At 40.0% G+C, this 18,587-nt stretch overlaps 1 protein-coding gene across 1 annotated transcript in view; it reads right to left on the reverse strand.

Moving 5' to 3' along the window:
- The window catches only part of LOC309829117 (uncharacterized protein), a gene marked incomplete at its 5' end in the record, with an annotated part of 49,105 nt that overhangs the window by 15,113 nt on the left and 15,405 nt on the right, over positions 1-18,587 (reverse strand). The window lies entirely within an intron of this gene.

Consider the following 18,587-nt stretch of genomic DNA (forward strand, 5'->3'; position numbering starts at 1 on the left):
GGAAAAGCAAATATAGTAAGATGATAATTGTAGAATCTCAGTTGTGGACAAATATCATATGCACTGTAAAATTTTTCAAACTTTCTGAATGTTTGAAGGTGTTCACAATAGAATGTTAGGGGAAAGGAGCAAAGGTTCACAGCAAGTGAAGTAGAAATGCAGAACTGCTACTGCAAACGGTGGAGGCAGGGATCAAACAGTTCAGAGAAGTGTGCACGCCAGACTGGACACAGCACGTAAAGCTAGAAAACCCATAAGCTGACTACATTCTGTGGGGTTGATGAAGAATCCTCTATTAACCAAACTGATAAGAATATGCTGATGAAAGATGTACCAGCATCACTGAGGTCTATGGTGAGTGTCTGCTGGAGACCAGGGCTGACAGTAGGAATATTAGTTTTCTAGGCATGGTACCACAAACTAGATAGCTTAACCTACAGAAACATATTGTCTTACAGTTGTGGAGGTCCCAGATCAAGGTGCTAGCAGGGTTGGTTTCTTCTGGATTCTTCTGGTGAGGGAAGAATCTTCCAAGTATATCTCCTAGCTTGTGGTGGTTTGCTGGCAATCTTTGGCATTCCTTGGCTTTTTGATCTCTGCCTTCATCTTCTCCTGGTGTTCTTCCTGTGTGCTTGTCTCTGTGTCCAAATTTCCCTCTTTTACTCATACTGGATTAGGGGCCAAACGTACCCCAGTATGACTTCATCTTAACTAATTACATCTACAGTGACTCTATCTCCAAATAAGGTCACATACATTCAGGGCAATGATGAATGTCATGGCTAGTTTGTGGGGGCCTGGAAAGAAAAAGTTTGAAAAATCAAAAACGAGGTCTGAGGAAGAGGCGTCTGGATGGACTTTTGAGAGTGAGCAGAAAGTCTGAAGATCATTGTACTACAAGTTAAAGCCCTTCATAGAACATACGTCATGGAAGAGGCAGCAAACAACTTTATGAGTTTGAGTTCTCCCATACACAGACACGGTATCTCCATGGTATATATCTCCATGGAAACATGTATGTTTCCATTCAAGTACTGTATTTCTTTGCTCCTGTAATTTCTGTCTTAAAAATTACATTTTTTAACTTGTGCTGGTGATGGGAAATGCAATTATGAATATGAATTTTTAAAAATTCTACAAGCTTGCTAAACTCTTTTATTAATCATCATAATTTGAGTGTTCAATTATCTTGGACTTGCTCCTTAAACAATTCAGCATGTTCCTTATAAAAGTCATGCACTGTAAAAAAGAACAAGGAGTGTTGCTCATCATCCAGTTATACAAAGGGTTAAGTCACAACCCACTGCAGTTGCCCACGGAATGAAGATTCTGGGCTTTGGATAAAGGAGCCCCTAGATAGTTAAGATGCAAATCTAAGGAAGAATTTCAATGATCCCCCAGATTCTTGCATCTTCCTGTGCATAGAAAAGCACTAAAATCATTAACTTGAGACACTTATTCTTCGTGATTAGCAGTGATCTTTTACCAAAATGTATGTTGACTACTTGTATTTCCCAGGGGGGGAAAAATCATATATACTGGCTCCTCCTCTACCTTCCCTACTACTGAGAGGCTGGTTCCCCAGGCCCTAGTCCTCAGGTCCCTAAATAAAACTTAACTCACACCTTTTACATTATGTGTTTTTCTCTCAGTCAACAATATTTATAATTAATGTTTTAATTAGGTAATACGATCAGCTTTAAAATTTACAATATATTTAAAATACTTAGAGTAACACTCTTCTTCTCACACTTGTCCTCCTTTTCACTGAGTTTCTAACCATCGTTGACTGGAAAATAAAATGCACAACATGAGAGTCATGAGTTAAGTTTTATTTGGGGCAAAATGGCCGGGAGACAGCATTTCAGATAGCTCTAAGAAACTGCTCCAAAGAGGTAGGGGGGAAGGTCAATATATATGTGATTTTGGTGAAGAGGGAGTACATGCAATCAAGCACATACTTTTTGCAGAAGGTTGCTACTAGTCATGAGGAGCAGACGTCACCATGAAGGATTTTAGTGCTTTTCTAGATATGAGGAGATGCAAGAATTGGGCTCGTAAAATCTTCTCCTGAAAATATTTCACTGTCTGAAGACTTGTTCCGCCAGTTTTCCCCAGAGTACAGAGTGCCTCATTCCTGATCTCTACCCTGAACTCCTTTCAGGGGGTGTTGAAGGTCATAATTTAATCCTTGTAGAGGTAGATGGCTAGTGCCAGTTTGTAGTTGACACCATTCACCTCTTACAGGCAACCACTATTATTAATTTTCTTATGTGTTTTTCCAGAGTTTCTTTCTGACTATACAATCGATGAAAAATTAATCAGATGATCTAAGAAAGAAATGGGAAATCTTATTCGAGCCAAACTGAGAATTATAACCTGGGAACAGCCTCTCAGAAAGCTCCAAGAACTGTTCTCCCATTATAGGTCAAAACAGTCGTGTAAGTGTTTGAGACAGAGGGCTGTACATTAAATGACATATTATTGACAGTTTATACAATCTAGCCAGTAGTGGGTCATGAGTCATTGCAGTCCTTACAAGATTAAGAAGGAATGCTATCTTTTAAGGAGTTGTCTTGGTGCTGGGAGAACGTTGCTCTGTATGGTTGAGCAGCTTTGGTCGATGCATCATGCGGGTACACAATGCACAGTGGAGGGGAGAGAGGAGGCCAAAGGGCAGAGAAAATTTTTTATGTTAAAATTTTTCTTGTCTTGCCATAAAGTATGAATTTTATTTCACACTTCAATTCACAAATGTAGCAAACTATAGACAGAGACCTGCACCTTTCTTTCCTCCCTTTGTTACAACTGAAAAAGTCATTTACTAAAAGCCTCTTCAGTAGCCAGAGGGGAGGGGAGCTGACGGGGCAGGGAGCTAGTAAAAGACTGAGTGTCTGTCTGGGAGGTGGAGGTAGCTACAGAGGCCTGGTAGCGGTGGTTTGCTAGTTTGGACACGTGGTGAGTGTGGGGTGAGCGGGGTATGCCCGCTGGGCACACACACCCCAGTGCAGGTTTAGGTCTCCTTTCCAGGCTCTCCTCTGGCACACCCACCGTTCTTCTGTGTTACCTGTGTGTGTAGAGAAGCCCCTCCCTCGCCAGTCCCCTGCAGTCCCTGGAAGAGACCCTGGGAGAGGCTGTGTGGAATCGACCGAAGGGTGCTCTGCTGTGGTGTAGGGCTCCCCACCTAGGTCCCACTCCCGTATCTCTTGTCTAGGGCTGTTTCTGGGAGCCTGGGTCCGTGCCTCAGGGTATCTGAAGACAGGATTCTTGGGTTGCTTTCACAGACGAGCCTTGAAAATGGGAGTCGTTACATTTTTGCTCCGCCTGGAGACCAGGTCAGTACAAGGGTCTTTAAATTACTCTGTGGTACTGGACAAGAGCCTGGATTTTGGAGTCAGACTGCCTCGTTCAACTCCTGCCTTATTCCTGCCATTTGCTGTGTGACTTTTGGCCAACATCTTAACCTCTCTGTGCCTCATTTTACTGCTTTGTAGAATGGGGCTAATGATATCACCAGGAATCACATTAAACAAATTTGTGATAAAGTTATATATGCTTTTTTATTGGTGCACTAAATAATAAGACCTAGGGACAGGCCTAATAACTGGCAATTTCAAAGTTGCTCTAAGCACGAATGACTCTGACAATATTTGCCTGGTGGTAATGTAATGTGATGTGAAAACATCTGCAGCTTCTATTGCTGACAAAGTCCGGGATATGCTTATTCCATATTGTGGTTTTTGCTCCCATTTATAGTGGAAGGAAATGCTAAACTTCTCCTGGAGGCTAGTAAAAATTAAAATAGTTTTCTCCATCCAGGTTCATGGACCACTTGGAAAGGAGCCCATGGATCACAGAAAATGGGTTGATTTTACTGGCATCTTCTTGCCTGTATTATGAGATTGTTTCCTCTTTGCATTATTTTGTGTCCTTGTGAATGTTCCTTCAGAGGATGTGTAGCCAGAGCCTTCTAACCAGTGACCAAAAGGCCAAGGTTCTTCACTGGGATCTATTGCACCCTGTAACACTGAAAAGTGATTTCAGGTCTCTTAGCTTCAGGCTCTTCAATCCTTACAGAGGATGTGGGGAATTCTGAGTTGCACATGAGAAAGTAAAACTTGAAAACTGTAATTTAACTATAAATGTCTGGACAGAAGCCTGCATTTAACAGGGACACATGTGCAGGGTCCTGTGTTAGGTAATTTCACATAATGTGATCTTATTTGCTGGTCCCCCAAATCCTGTAAGCTAGAAAATATTATCCTCATTGTTTTCAGTAAGAAAAGATATTAGTATTCTAAGAACTTAGCACCAATTCTCAAAGAGTTTTCATAAAAGCACACATATGTAATGAGGGAGCACAGAGTAATGGTTAAGAGCATGGGCTCTGGACTCACTCTCCCTGAGCTCCCATCCTAAGCATTGCCACTTATTAGCTGGGTGACCTCAGGCAAACTTCCTAAACTCTCTGTCCCTCAGTTTCCCCATCAGTGAAATGGGTTAATAATAGTCCCAACCTTAAGGTGGTTGTTGTCTATATTAAATGAGTTAATTGTTTTAGTGCTCTTGAAACAGTGCCAGGCACATAGAAAGTGCTATAGAAGTGTTTGATAAATAAATGAAAATAAATGAATAACTTCTAGGTCCCAGGTGGTAGCCAGGGGCAAGAATTGCTCTGCTGCAAGATGGCACTGTCGACACCATCCTGGGGTTCACAAAGCAGCCAGTTCCAGCTGATGAAGGCTCTACTCAAGCATGAATCTTTGGCCCCTATTGTTTTAGGGGCCGCTGAAAATGGAAGATGTGGCCCTGACTCTTTCCCCTGAATGGACACAGCTGGATTCAGCTCAGGTGAACTTCTACAGAGCTGAAAAGCAAGAGAACTGTGGCAGCCTGACCTCCTTGGGTAAGACTGATGGGCACTGATTTCTCATAAGGTTTCTTGACTGCCTTTGTGAATTAGAACCTACCAGGCTGTTAGAAGCCATCGAACCCACTTATGTTTGGATCAGAATCATCATTTCTAAACTCTGCTACTGACCAGTTCCTTAACCCTTCTGATCTTGCCTTCTCCTCTGCCCTGTAGTAAGGTTAAGTGGGATGAAGCACTTACAACCTCTAGTACAGGTCCAGCTCATAGTAGATGCTCAGTAAATGCTTATTTCTTCCCCTTCCCTTCCTGTTGCTAGCCCTGATGGTAGAGGAGAGCTGAGGGGGTATCTTCAGGAAGTGGGCCATAGGACCATAGAGTGAGAGCTAGAAGGGACCCAGAGATTGACTGCAGAGCCTGGCCTTAGAGATAAGCATGTGGTGCAGAGGTGCACAAGATTGCAGGGGTGGCACTCCAACTCAGATCTCCTAGTGTTGAAGGTTGAAGCCAGTTTTGTTTGGGGATCCTGCCACTACCTGGAATAATAGGAGAGATGGCTGCCCTTGTTATTGTTTGGTGATCAATTTTTGAGTCCCCACTTCCCCTGTTTTCTTACTAAATGCTTCAGAAGTTCTTTCACTTGCCTTGCTTACTGTTGCCTTCTGTGCAACACTTTTAGTATTTAATCCTAGGTGCACGAGCCTGCCTTACTGTCCTTAGAACTTAGAGCCACTGCACGTATCCCTAGCACAGTCCTCACAACCTTGCCAGTTTGTATCGTTCATCTGATGGACCCATTCCCATCCTTGTCTCCTTCCTCCCCAGTATTCTGTTCTCCCTCTTATTTTCATCCTTATTTTTGTACTTAACTCCTCATCCTTGCCATGTATACACCTCTATAATTCTTGCCTCCCTGGGACTCATCACAAAGCTTTCCCCCGTGGCAGGACATAATTGACAGTTGCTAGTCATTTGTTATTTCAGGTGGTGAGATATGGACTAAGATCAGGGACCTGCCTCCAGATGAGGACCATCCAGAACAGGAGGCTGGGCAGATGCCATGCCACCTGAGTGAAGACACTGCCCAGATTTCTACATGTGCAGAAGCTGGTGCACAGGAGGGCAGGTTACAAAGAAAGCAGGAAAATGCCTCTGGGAGGAGGCGGCACTATTGCCATGAATGTGGGAAGACTTTTGCTTAGAGTTCAGGCCTGACTAGGCACAGGAGAATCCACACTGGGGAGAAACCCTATGAATGTGAGGAGTGTGGCAAGACCTTCATCAGGAGCTCTGCCCTCGTCATTCATCAGAGAGTCCACACTGGGGAGAAACCATATGAGTGTGAGGAATGTGGCAAAGTCTTCAGTCACAGTTCAAACCTTATCAAACATCAGAGAACTCACACCGGGGAGAAGCCCTACGAGTGTGATGACTGCGGGATAACCTTTAGCCAGAGCTGCAGCCTCCTTGAACATCGCAAGATCCACACTGGGGAGAAGCCATACCAGTGCAATGTGTGCGGCAAAGCCTTTAGGCGCAATTCACATCTCCTGAGACATCAGAGGATCCACGGCGATAAAAACGTTCAGAATCCTGACCGTGGAGAGACCTGGGAGAGTCAGGGGAGGATGGGAAGCCAGTGGGAAAATGTTGAGGCTCCCGTGTCTTATAAATGTAATGAGTGTGAGAGAAGTTTCACTAGGAATAGAAGCCTTATTGAGCACCAAAAAATCCACACTGGTGAGAAACCCTATCAGTGTGATACATGCGGAAAAGGCTTCACCCGAACTTCATACCTTATTCAACATCAGAGAAGCCACGTTGGGAAAAAAATTCTGTCTCCATGACCCATGTCTTATATGCCAGAGTTGGTGCTCACTCCTCGTTGAACTGAAGCCACCCTGGAGCCCTTGCTGACTAGAAAATTGTGAGCTGGGCTTTATTTACTCCCACACATCATCAGGTGTTTGTTAGAAAATAGAGACTGGCTGAGATGAATTATCTTCTACATCTTAGAAGGTGATTGAAAAAAAAAAACAACTTGTTTGATAAGAGGCTATGGGAGAGTTGTCTGGAAGAGGTCGGCCCTGAAATGGTTTGTTCTGACCTACTGAACTTAAAAGGGCTCCCAAACTGGCTAATTAATTACCCTCAGCCAGCACTTTATGATGAGTAGAAGGCTGTGATTTGGGGGCTGCTGTGCTGACTATTCATCTTGCTTATAATGAAACCTCCATGGTTTGTCAGATTCATGAACTCTTATACACCCATCCCCCCCCACACACACCTACACTGTACCAGTGAGATTACCTTCATAGCTCTGAAAATCTGATGTCTAGATTTCTGAAAAATTTGTCACCAAAACCATTTGTGCTTGTGCCTAATTCTGAGGTACTAGGTTCTGAGTTAGTGGTAGTGCATGTCTTGTCAAGCACACAGGAAGGGCAGAGTAGGGTTACGGTAGGGTTACTGCGACAGAAGGAATCCAAATTTCTTTACCAGCCTAGGAATTCTGATATGAATGCCTGAAACAGCTTCTTTATCATTAAATCAATGTGAATATATGTCAACCATCGAATTACATTCTTTTATTAATGTTTCCCTGACACTAATTTTGCTACTTTTGAAGGAGAAAATTGTTCCTATGCAGGCAGTGTGAAAATCAGTTATCACATCAGGATAAAATAATAGATTCTCTAAAGCTCAGCATCATGGTTCTCACCTTTTAGTTCTCTTGGGCCTGACCAAGTGCTCTCTAAAGCTCCTGGCACTATCCTGCCCACAAACTTTCTCCCTCCCCCCAACTGTATCATAGACTACATCAAGACTTATACTTACTAAGTTCAAACTTTCTCTGGGTCAGTGGATTCACACCAGATATTTACAACAAGTATCACTTATGGTTTCAAAACTCCATTTTTAGTGTTGACCATCTTGGTCTTCTTATATATTGAATCCCAAACAAGCTGTGTGGTACCTCTTCCTCCATTATTCATGATGAGAACTTTAAGCATTAAGTTAACTTCTCAGGCTATCTACTTTTCTTTAAACACACTTTGTAAACCATCTTTTTTTTCTTCCTGATAGTCAAAATTGCAGTCTTACGAATTCAAGTGACAAAAGTTTTTTTAGTCAGCATTATGCAAGAAGTATTTATTATGTGTATTTCAAATGGAACTGCTTTTAAAAAAGTATTTCAGGATGACTACTTTCCTGCAAACTTTATTTGTTAGTGTATCACTTCTCTTTATTACAGAAATATGCTTTTGCTTTTGCATCTACTCACACTTCTCACTTGGCTTCTGGCACCAGCAATCTCTTCCCTATTTACAATATCATTCTAAGACTATTTACAATATCATTTACAAAATTTACAATATCATTCTAAGACTCAGGAATTCATATAGCAAGGTTTTCTGGCCACTTTTCACAATTAATGGTTTCACCATTGTGATATATTCTCTCTTGCTTATCCAAAATCCTTTGCAGATCTAAGTCCCTGTTTTTATGCCAGTTTCCAAGCCTTGGTACTTCATAGTTTTCAGGGGACACAAATCTAACAAATCATTATGTAAATTATTTGTATTACAGTAGTAAACAATATAGTTATTTATTTTGTTTAAGTGAATTCTTAAACCAATAAAAATCTACTGTATGATTTCTGAACTTCCTGAACATACTCGTATTAGTCTGGGTCCTTCAGACAAACAGAACCTATAGGATGTACATGTAAAGAGATTTATTATAAGAAATTGACTCACATGATTATGGAGGTTGAGAAGTCTCAAGATCTGCAGTTGGCAAGCTGGAGACCCAGGGAAGCTGATGGCGTAGCTCCAGTCCAAAACCCAGTAGGCTTGAGAACCAAGAAGAGCCAATGATGTTTCAGGTCAAGTCTGAAGGCAGGAAAAGACAAGTCTGAAGGCAGTTCAATGAAGTTAGGCAGGAGGAGTTCCCTATTACTCCAGAGAGGATCAGCCTTTCTTGTTCTATTCAGGTCTTCACCTGATTGGATGAGGACCATCCACATTAGGGAGAGTGATCTGCTTTACGAAGTCGACCAATTCAAATGTTAATCTCATCCCCAAACACCTTCACAGACACACCCAGAAAAATGTTTGACCAAATATCTGGGTATCCACCTCCTAGAGAAATGGAAATAAAAACAAAAATAAACAAATGGGACCTAATGAAACTTAAAAGCTTTTGCACAGTAAAGGAAACCATAAACAAGACCAAAAGACAACCTTCAGAATGGGAGAAAATATTTGCAAATGAAGTAACTGACAAAGGATTAATCTGCAAAATTTACAAGCAGCTCATGCAGCTCAAAATCAAAAAAACAAAAACCCAATCCAAAAATGGGCAGAAGACCTAAATAGACATTTCTCCAAAGAAGATATACAGATTGCCAACAAACACATGAAAGAATGCTCAACATCATTAATCATTAGAGGAAATACAAATCAAAAGTACAATGAGATATCATCTCACACAGGTCAGAATGGCCATCATCAAAATTTCTACAAACAATAAACGCTGGAGAGGGTGTGGAGAAAAAGGAACCCTCATACACTGTTGGTGGGAATGTAAATTGATACAGCCGCTATGGAGAACAGTATGGAGGTTCCTTAAAAAACTAAAAATAGAACTACCATATGATCCAGCAATCCCACTACCGGCCATATACCCTGAGAAAACCATAATTCAAAAAGAGTCATGTACCACAATGTTCATTGCAGCTCTATTTACAATAGCCAGGACATGGAAGCAACTGAAGTGTCCATCAACAGATGAATGGATAAAGATTTGGCACATATATACAATGGAATATTACTCAGCCATAAAAAGAAACGAAACTGAGTTATTTGTAGTGAGGTGGATGGACCTAGAGACTGTCATACAGAGTGAAGTAAGTCAGAAAGAGAAAAACAAATACTGTATGCTAACACATATATATGGAATTTTAAAAAAATGGTCATGAAGAACCTAGGGGCAAGATGGGAATAAAGATGCAGACCTACTAGAGAATGGACTTGAGGATAGGAGGAGGGGGAAGGGTAAGCTGGGATGAAGTGAGAGAGTGGCATGGACATATATACACTACCAAACGTAAAATATATAGCTAGTGGGAAGCAGCCACATAGCACAGGGAGATCAGCTTGGTGCTTTGTGGCCACCTAGAGGGGTGGGATAGTGAGGGTGGGAGGGGGGGAGATGCAAGAGGGAAGAGATATGGGAACATATGTATATGCATAGCTGATTCACTTTGTTATAAAGCAGAAACTAACACACTATTGTAAAGCAATTATACTCCAATAAAAACATTAAAAAACATTACAGTAAAAGTTGTGATATTTTTCAATGAAAAAAAATATCTGGGTATCCAGTGGCTCAGTCAAGTTGACACAAAATTAACCATCACAATACTGTAGTTTCAGGTACTAGCTAAGTATTACAACTCTTAACCATGCTGCCTCACTGTTGATCTCTAGTTCTTACAAGTGACAGTAGGAGCCTAGGAAATAATGTTTGTAGCCTCCTTACCCTGCTTACAGATCAGGATAAAGAAGGGCTGGTATGAGGCTGAGTGACAAGAGATAATGACTGGCTTACTACTGTATCCTCAGCACCTAGCAGAGTTCCTGATGAATGAATGATTCTGAAGATTGGTTGATTCTACTTGCTCTTTCACTGCAACATAAAATCCCCCCGGCACCTACTGCTTGAGGCCAAAGTGTTCACATACCTATTTCCAGAAATAACAGTTTTTCTGTTGTAACAGAAAAGAGTCTCTGAGACTCAGTAGCATATGCTACCTGCTGATGAATGTTTAGGAGTTAAGTCCCTGAAGGTAGGATTGAATCCAGCTTTCTAATGCCTTAGTTATTAAAAGTTTGTTTCTTGAGGCTGAGTAGACGGCCACTGAAAAACGAAAGTCAGTGCAAATCTACGCTTACTGGTGTGGAGCTGATCCTCTGTGCCTCCTGATCTCTTCCCAACCTCAGTTACTTTAAGGAAAAGAGGGTTCCCAATGCTCTAGCCATCTCTGTAGGATGGACTCCACATTACTCCCTGAGCTCCCAGTCAAGCAGACAGACGATACTCACCTGGTAGTTGGTGTTGTAACCCTTGAAGTGTCTGTATTACACTTCTTTCTCCACATTTTTGTTTAAAAAAAAAAGTGTCTAAATTCAACTGATGGAATTTAAGAAAATCTACAATGAAGAGAAAAAAGTTAAAGTAACCTTGGGAGTGAGGGTGACTGGGAGGTGATATGGGGGCATGAAATGGTGAATGACACAGTGCCTCCATTTTTAGGTACTCTTCAGTAAAATGTCTGTTCATGAGTTTTGCCCATAGCTAATTGAATTGTTTGTTGTTTAACTGTTGCGATTAGGTGAGTTCTTTTTATATTCTAGATACAAGTCCTCTGTCAGATATATGGTATAAAAATATTTCCCCCGTCTGTAGCTTGTCTTTTAATCCTCTTAATAGAGTCTGTCACAGATCAAAAGTTTTAAATTTTGATGAAGACAAAATTACTAATTTTTCCTTTAATGAATCATGCTTTTGATGTCAGTTCTCAGAATCTTTGCCTAACTCTAGGTCCTGATGATTTCCTCTTATGTTTTCTTTGAAGTTTTAAGTTATGTCTTATGTTTTAGCCCCATGATCTGTTTTCAGCTGATTATTGTATAAGGTGTGTGGTTTAGGCTGAGTTGTTTTTCTTTTTGTTTTTTGCCTATCAGAGTAATCTTAGCAACATGAAAAGAGTTGGAAGAGTGGCATGGACTTATATATACTACCAACTGTAAAATAGATAGCTAGTGGGAAACAGCCTCATAGCACAGGGAGATCAGATAGCTGCTTTGTGACCACCTAGAGGGGTGGGACCTAGGCGGGGTGGGATAGGGAGGGTGGGAGGGAGATGCAAGAGAGAGGAGATATGGGGATATATGTATATGTATAGCTCATTCACTTTGTTATAAAGCAGAAACTAACACACCACTGTAAAGCAATTATACTCCAATAAAGATGTTAAAAAAAAGAGTTGGAAAATATAACCCATCTATTTTCTGGAAGAAATTGTGTAAAATTGTTGATAATCCTGCCTCTAATGTTTGGTAGAATTCTCCAGTGAAGCCTTCTAGACCTGAAGATCTGGGAACTTTTAAATTATGAATTCAATTTCTTTAATGGCTAAAGGACTGTTCAGATTATCTATTTCATCTTGGTTGGATTTTGGTTGCTTGCACTTTTTGAAGAATTGGTCCATTTCTTCTAAGTAGTCAAAGTTATGATTATAAGTGCAAAATTGTTCATTGTCTGCGCTTACAAAGCTTTTAATAAATGCAGGATCTGTAGTAATATCCCCAATTCATTCCTGTTACTAGTGATTTGTATCTTTTCTCTTTTTATCTTGTCGGTTTTACTAAAGGTTTATGTTTTATTGGAAAATTTTTTGAAGAAACAGCTTTGTTTCATTAACTTTTTTCTATTGTTTTCCTATTTTCAATCTCATTGATTTCTGCTATTATCTTTATTATTTTCTTCTTTCTGATGTCTTGGGTTTATTTTGCTCTTGATCTTTAGTTTCTTGAGGCAGGAACTTCAATTATTGATTTCAGACTATTCCACTTTTCTAATATAAGCATTTAGTGCTATAATTTTCCCCGTCAGCATTTCTTTAGCTGTGTCTCACATACTGTGATAGTTGTATTTATTTTCCTTCAATCTAGGTATTAAAAAAAAATTCCTTTGAGACTTCCTCCTTAACCTGGGCATTATTTAGAAATGCTTTCCTTAGTTTCTGAATATTTGGAGATATTTCTGTTTAGTTTGGTTTCATTGTGATCAGAGAATATACTCTGTATGGTTTCAATTACATAAACAGCATTTTCTGCCACTGCTAGCCATACGGTTCTTTCCTATGTATCCTATACTTTTTTTTTTTTTTAATTTAGCGGTCCTTTCTTTCCTGTAGCCCTAGAAGACTCTCTTTGCCAGCAAACTGGCACTTCCCTCCTTCTGGATGCACTTCTGGGTCCATTGTAGGATTGTAGGAAGGCCTCCAAACTCCGTTGCTCTTGAGAAGTTTGAAGGACCCTAGGCCACACAGACTGAATGGACCTCTTCTCTAAGCTGGACTTCCCTTTCCTTGCTGAAGGAGACACTCTGTACCCCCTAACTGGCAATGTCCAGTATTGATTGTTATGGCCATGGACTCAATTCCCTTTATCTGTAAAATTCTGACACTTCATATATGGTTGGTTGCTGACATTACCGGACTTTTACATGTATAGCATCTAGGGACAGGTAATTTGTATTTGTTAAATAAGGTACTGCTTTACCTCTATTGGCCTGACATTCAACTGTCGTATCTTTGACTGATTAAAAAATGGGCAGAGGAGCTGTGTAGCCATTTTTCTAAAGAAAACATAATATAAATGGCCAATAGGTACATGAAAAGATGCTCAACATCACTAATTATTAGGGAAATGCAAATCAAAACCACAATGAGCTATCACGTCATGCCTGTTAGGATGGCTATCATTATTATCTTTTAAATAAATTTATTTATCTATTTTTGGCTGCATTAGGTCTTCATTGCTGCACGCGGGCTTTCTTTAGTTGCGTCGAGCAGGGGCTACTCTTCGCTGTGGTGTGCAGGCTGCTCATTGCGGTGCTTCTCTTGTTGCGGAGCACGGGCTCCAGTAGCTGTGGCACGCGGGCTCTAGAGTGCAGGCTCAGTAGTTGTGGCGCAAGGGCTTAGCTGCCCTGCGGCACGTGGGATCTTCCCAGACCAGGGCTCGAACCCATGTCCCGTGCATTGGCAGGTGGATTCTTAAACACTGCACCACTAGGGAAGCCCCAGGATAGCTATTATTAAAGAAACAAGAAATAACAAGTGTTGGCAAGGATGTGGAGAAAAGGGAGCCCTTGTGCTCTGTCGGTGGGAATGTAAATTGGTGCAGCCCCTATGGAAGAGAGTATGAAGACTCCTCAAAATATTAACAGAACCACCATATGATCCAGCTATCCCACTTCTGGTTATTTACCCAAAGAATATGAAAACACTAATTTGAAAAGATATATGCACCCCTACGTTCATTGTAGCATTTATTTAGTCAAGATATGGAAACAACCTAAGAGCTCAACAGATGAATGGATAAGGAAGATGTGGTATATATCTACATGATAGACTACAACTCAGCTATTGAAAAAGATGAAATCTTGTCATTTGTAATATGCTAAGTGAAATAAGCCAGATGGAAAAACACAAATATCATATGATTTCACTCATCTGTGAAATATAAAAAACGAAGAAACCCCCAAAACACAAAATAAATGAACAAACCAAACCAAACAAAATCAAACGTAAATATGGAGAACAGAATAGTGGTTACCAGAGGGGAAGGGGCTGACAAGAGGGTGAAATGGGTAAAGGGGATCAACAATATGGTGATGGATGGAAACTAAATTTTTGGTGGTGAGCATGCTGTAGGGTATACGGAAGTAGAAATATAATGTTGTAATCATGAAACATACAATGTTATAAACCAATGTTACCTTAACCAAAAAAAACCCCAAAACCTGTCATGTTCAGTCATATACTTGTGCAGTTTACTGTGTATCAATTTCCCTCAATAAAACTGTTTAAAAAGTCATAACAGATTATACTGCAGATTTTAGGCAAATAACTTGAAAGTCTAGACAAAATGGAGACTTTTATAAACAAATAATAGATTATCAAAATTGACCCCCATTATAAATAGCCTAAATAGACCATTTTTGTAGAAGAAATAGAAAAAAGTTACCATGGAACTATCCCACAAAAAAGTACCCAGCCCAGATGGTTTCACGTCAGAATTCAACTTTCAAAAACCAGATAATTTCAATGCTTTACAAATTGTTCTAGAACAATAAAAAATAAAAACTTAGCCCTTTTTATGATGCAAGTAAAATCAAAACCTGAACCTGAAAAATACAGAAAATTACAGACCAGTTTTACATAAATATTGAATAAAAATGTACTAAATAAAATATTAGCAAGTAGAACCCATAAACACATTAAGAAAACACCATGCCTAAGTGAAATTTATTCCAGGAATGCAAGATTGGCTCAATGTCAGGAAAGCCTGTCATGTAATACAAGAAAATAATAAAATTAAGGGAAAAAAATACTGTTGTTTCTATGGATGCTGAAAAACCCTTTTACAGAACAGAATCCATCTTTTAAAATAGTGACTGTAATGCTTATTCAGAAAATTTAGGCATATACAGCAGATATAAACTCCTAATTGTGAAATAATCATTGCAAAGTTTTGAAATCTGTGGTTCCTATATTTAGTGACCTACTATAAAATCCATAAGCCTCATTTTCATAGAGATTGGGCTACACTGCCAATTTGCTGAATTGGAGCTTCTAAAGGATTCTTCTAAAGGATTCTTCCCTCTTTTAGCCTGTAGGTTTTAGAACTGAAAAGAATAATAAACAAATTACTTAAAGTATTAGCCTTCAGGATATTATGTTATCTATAAGGGAAAATACCTCTATTATTGTCAATAAGCTATATGTGAAATATCTTTTTTTTAAATAAATTTATTATTTATTTATCTTGGCTGCGTTGGGTCTTTTGTTGCTGTGCACGGGCTTTCTCTAGTTGTGGTGAGCGGAGGCTACTCTTCGTTGCAGTGTACGGGCTTCTCATTGCGATGGCTTCTCTTGTTGCGGAGCACGGGCTCTAGGCACACGGGCTTCAGTAGTTGCGGCACACGGGCTCTAGAGCACAGGCTCAGTAGTTGTGGTGCACGGGCTTAGCTGCTCCGCAGCATGTGGGATCATCCCGGACCAGGGCTCGAACCCATGTCCCCTGCATTGGCAGGCGGATTCTTAACCACTGTGCCACCAGGGAAGCCCTCTTTTTCTATCTTTAAAAAAACAAAAACAAAAACAAAAAAACCAAATCTGGGAAATATATACTCTGTGAATGACACCTATATGGCCCTCTGTTGCGAGAACACAGAGGCAGTGCCAAATTTAGGAAAGCAGCCAACGTCCAACAATTCAGTGACGTGGTTCCTTTCATTATGTTTACTGAAACTTCAATAATGTCATTTTTGTGCCCTGATGTACTCATACAAGCCTATTTAGCCCATAAAAATAATATATATATGTGTATATGTATATATATAGTTACAATAAACAATATTGTTTACACTTGAATGAATTTAAGATATGAGATTAGAGTGGGCATGGGAAAATAACATGTCCCCAGTGAAGAGATAATCATCTCAGAGATAGTGTCACAAGTCCAGGGATGCAGGTAAACAACTTAATTTCAAAAGTCCTGGTTGCTTATGTTTACAGACTCCTTTGAAAAGCGAAAAGAACTTCTGACTTTTCCTTTTCCTGACTTCAGACGTTCATTGAATGTTTTTAGTGGCTACAATGGGAAATTTAAGATATCCATTCCCCATACTTCTTGCCCATTTACATTAATTATATTAATTTTCCAATATCATGGAGACTATTGTTGAGGCTTGATGTCTGTCCATACAACTCCCCACAATATTCTCATTTAAAAGAGCCTCCCTAATATGGACTCACTGCTGTTTACTAAGGCCCAACCTCTATCTGAAGACTTTTCCATACTCATCACACTGTCAGTTTTTCTTTAGTGTGATTTCTCCAATGCTGAATAATGCTGGTGATCCCGTGGAAAACATTTCCACGTTCATCACGTTTGTAAGATCTATCTCCTATGTCAATTCTCTAGTGCAGTCAGTCCTGACTTCTGGGTGAAGGCCTTCCTTCCTACTGCCTTCACATACGGTTCTATAAGGTTTCCACGCTGAATAAAGGCATCCTTACAGTCATCACATTTTATGCAGTCTCTTGCTCGTGTGGATTTTCTGATATCAAATAAGGCTGCTTTGGCTGATGTCAAATATAACTTTCACACATTCCTTATACTGATAGCATTTTCCCCTGTGATGGATTTCCTAGTGGGAAAGGAGGGACCCCTGTAAACAAAAGCTTTTCCAAAAGTGTTGCTCTCAGAGACATTCTCTTTGGTATGTACTTCCTAATGCTGAATAATGACTCATCAGTAACTAAAGCTTTTACTAACTTACTGCATTGATGCTGTAATTCTACAGATTCCCCCCACATGATTTAGCATCTTCAGAAATTTTTTTGTGTTGGAGACAAGTCCTTATTTTCATTCTCAGTAACACCATCTAAAAAAAATGCACAGACAATTCAAATGTCAGTTGTCTCTTCCGCTGAGATCATGAGACTTATGATGAGAAACAGCGATAAAAATAAAACCCAGTTTTATCTAAAGTGCATGCCTTTTCAGTATCCCTAAACTACCAATTCAATTTTGAAAAGCACGCAAGAAGGCATGTGAAGTTCCAGTTTGAGAAGAGACAGCTGGACCGTCAGAAAGAGACTGGAAGAGCATACAGAATTTTCTCACAAAATGTGACAAAGAATCAGAAAGGTATAATCAAAAAAGTTAAGAAGAGATCAGTTTGAATCTGGAGGTGAAAAAAAGGGAATATCATGAAACCAAGAGAAATTTTAATTTGCTAAAGGGTAGTTAAAAGTACCATTTACACCAAATGAATGTACCTAGGCCACTAGTATAGACAAAATGCTCCATAAATGTTTGTTAAATGGATCAACAAACAATGGCATATAATAAAAGTTAACTTGAAACAACAGGCAGATCAGTTTCAAAATGCATATTATTTTGATGTGGGGAAATCAGTAAACTGGAAAAATAACAGTGGGGAAAATAATTTTTTCAGTTAATATGCAGGATTAAAAGATAAGAAAAACATTTTGAAGCTAAAGGAGTTGAATAAGTCAAAACAATAACAAAACAAAACACAGACACCTCCCAAATATTACCCAGAGTTTCTACCTAAAGAATTGGGCAAAGAGACCGGTAGGGGCAAGGTTTCCAGGGAAAGGACACTAACAAGAGTTCTAAAAACCTTCTTTTCAAGGATGTCTTCTTTCTCTGCAGACATTCTTTCTCATCTGCTTTCCATTTCATAAGGCAATAACGTGAGAGTTTAAACTAAGATAGGGTCTTAATAGACTGGACCTGACACCTCTTGATTCCAGGGTACTATCTTGCCATAAGCATACCTTGTTCTATCTGGGCCCTAAAAGCAATGGGATGAAGATAGTCTTGGAAAATTGAATTTGAAGCTGTCCTTCAGTAAAAACACCCAAATAACAAAAAAATCCCAATATAGGCAGAGAAGGTTTCAGAGGTGTACATGAAAACCCGGCGGAATTAAAGCCCATGAGGGAGATACTGGGTTATGGCTCCAGAGACATCTGGTGGATCCTAAAGTTGTTTTGCTGCTTTCTGTTCTATTCCTCAAGCCTTTCACTAGTCAAGCCATAAATGATCCTCCCAACCCTTCCCACCTGATGGCTTGTCCTTCAAGCTGTCTCTTCAACCTCTCTAGCATAACTGATGCCTCTTCTCTACGTTCTGAATGATATTATCCTCCTTAGGTCTGCAGCTCTACAGGCAGAGGTCAGGACCTGCTTCAGCGCCTGCTCCTTGGTCTGTATTTCTGGTCTCAGCATCTGTGGGGAGAGCTCCCCGAGTCTTCTGACAGCCCTGTGAGGTCCAAATATCTCTTTCCTGGTAGCAACAACTTAAAGTTGGAAGAAAGATTTTGT

The sequence above is a fragment of the Grampus griseus genome, assembly GCF_964374135.1.
Source record: "Grampus griseus genome assembly, chromosome: 10".
Classification (NCBI taxonomy): Eukaryota; Metazoa; Chordata; class Mammalia; order Artiodactyla; family Delphinidae; genus Grampus; species Grampus griseus.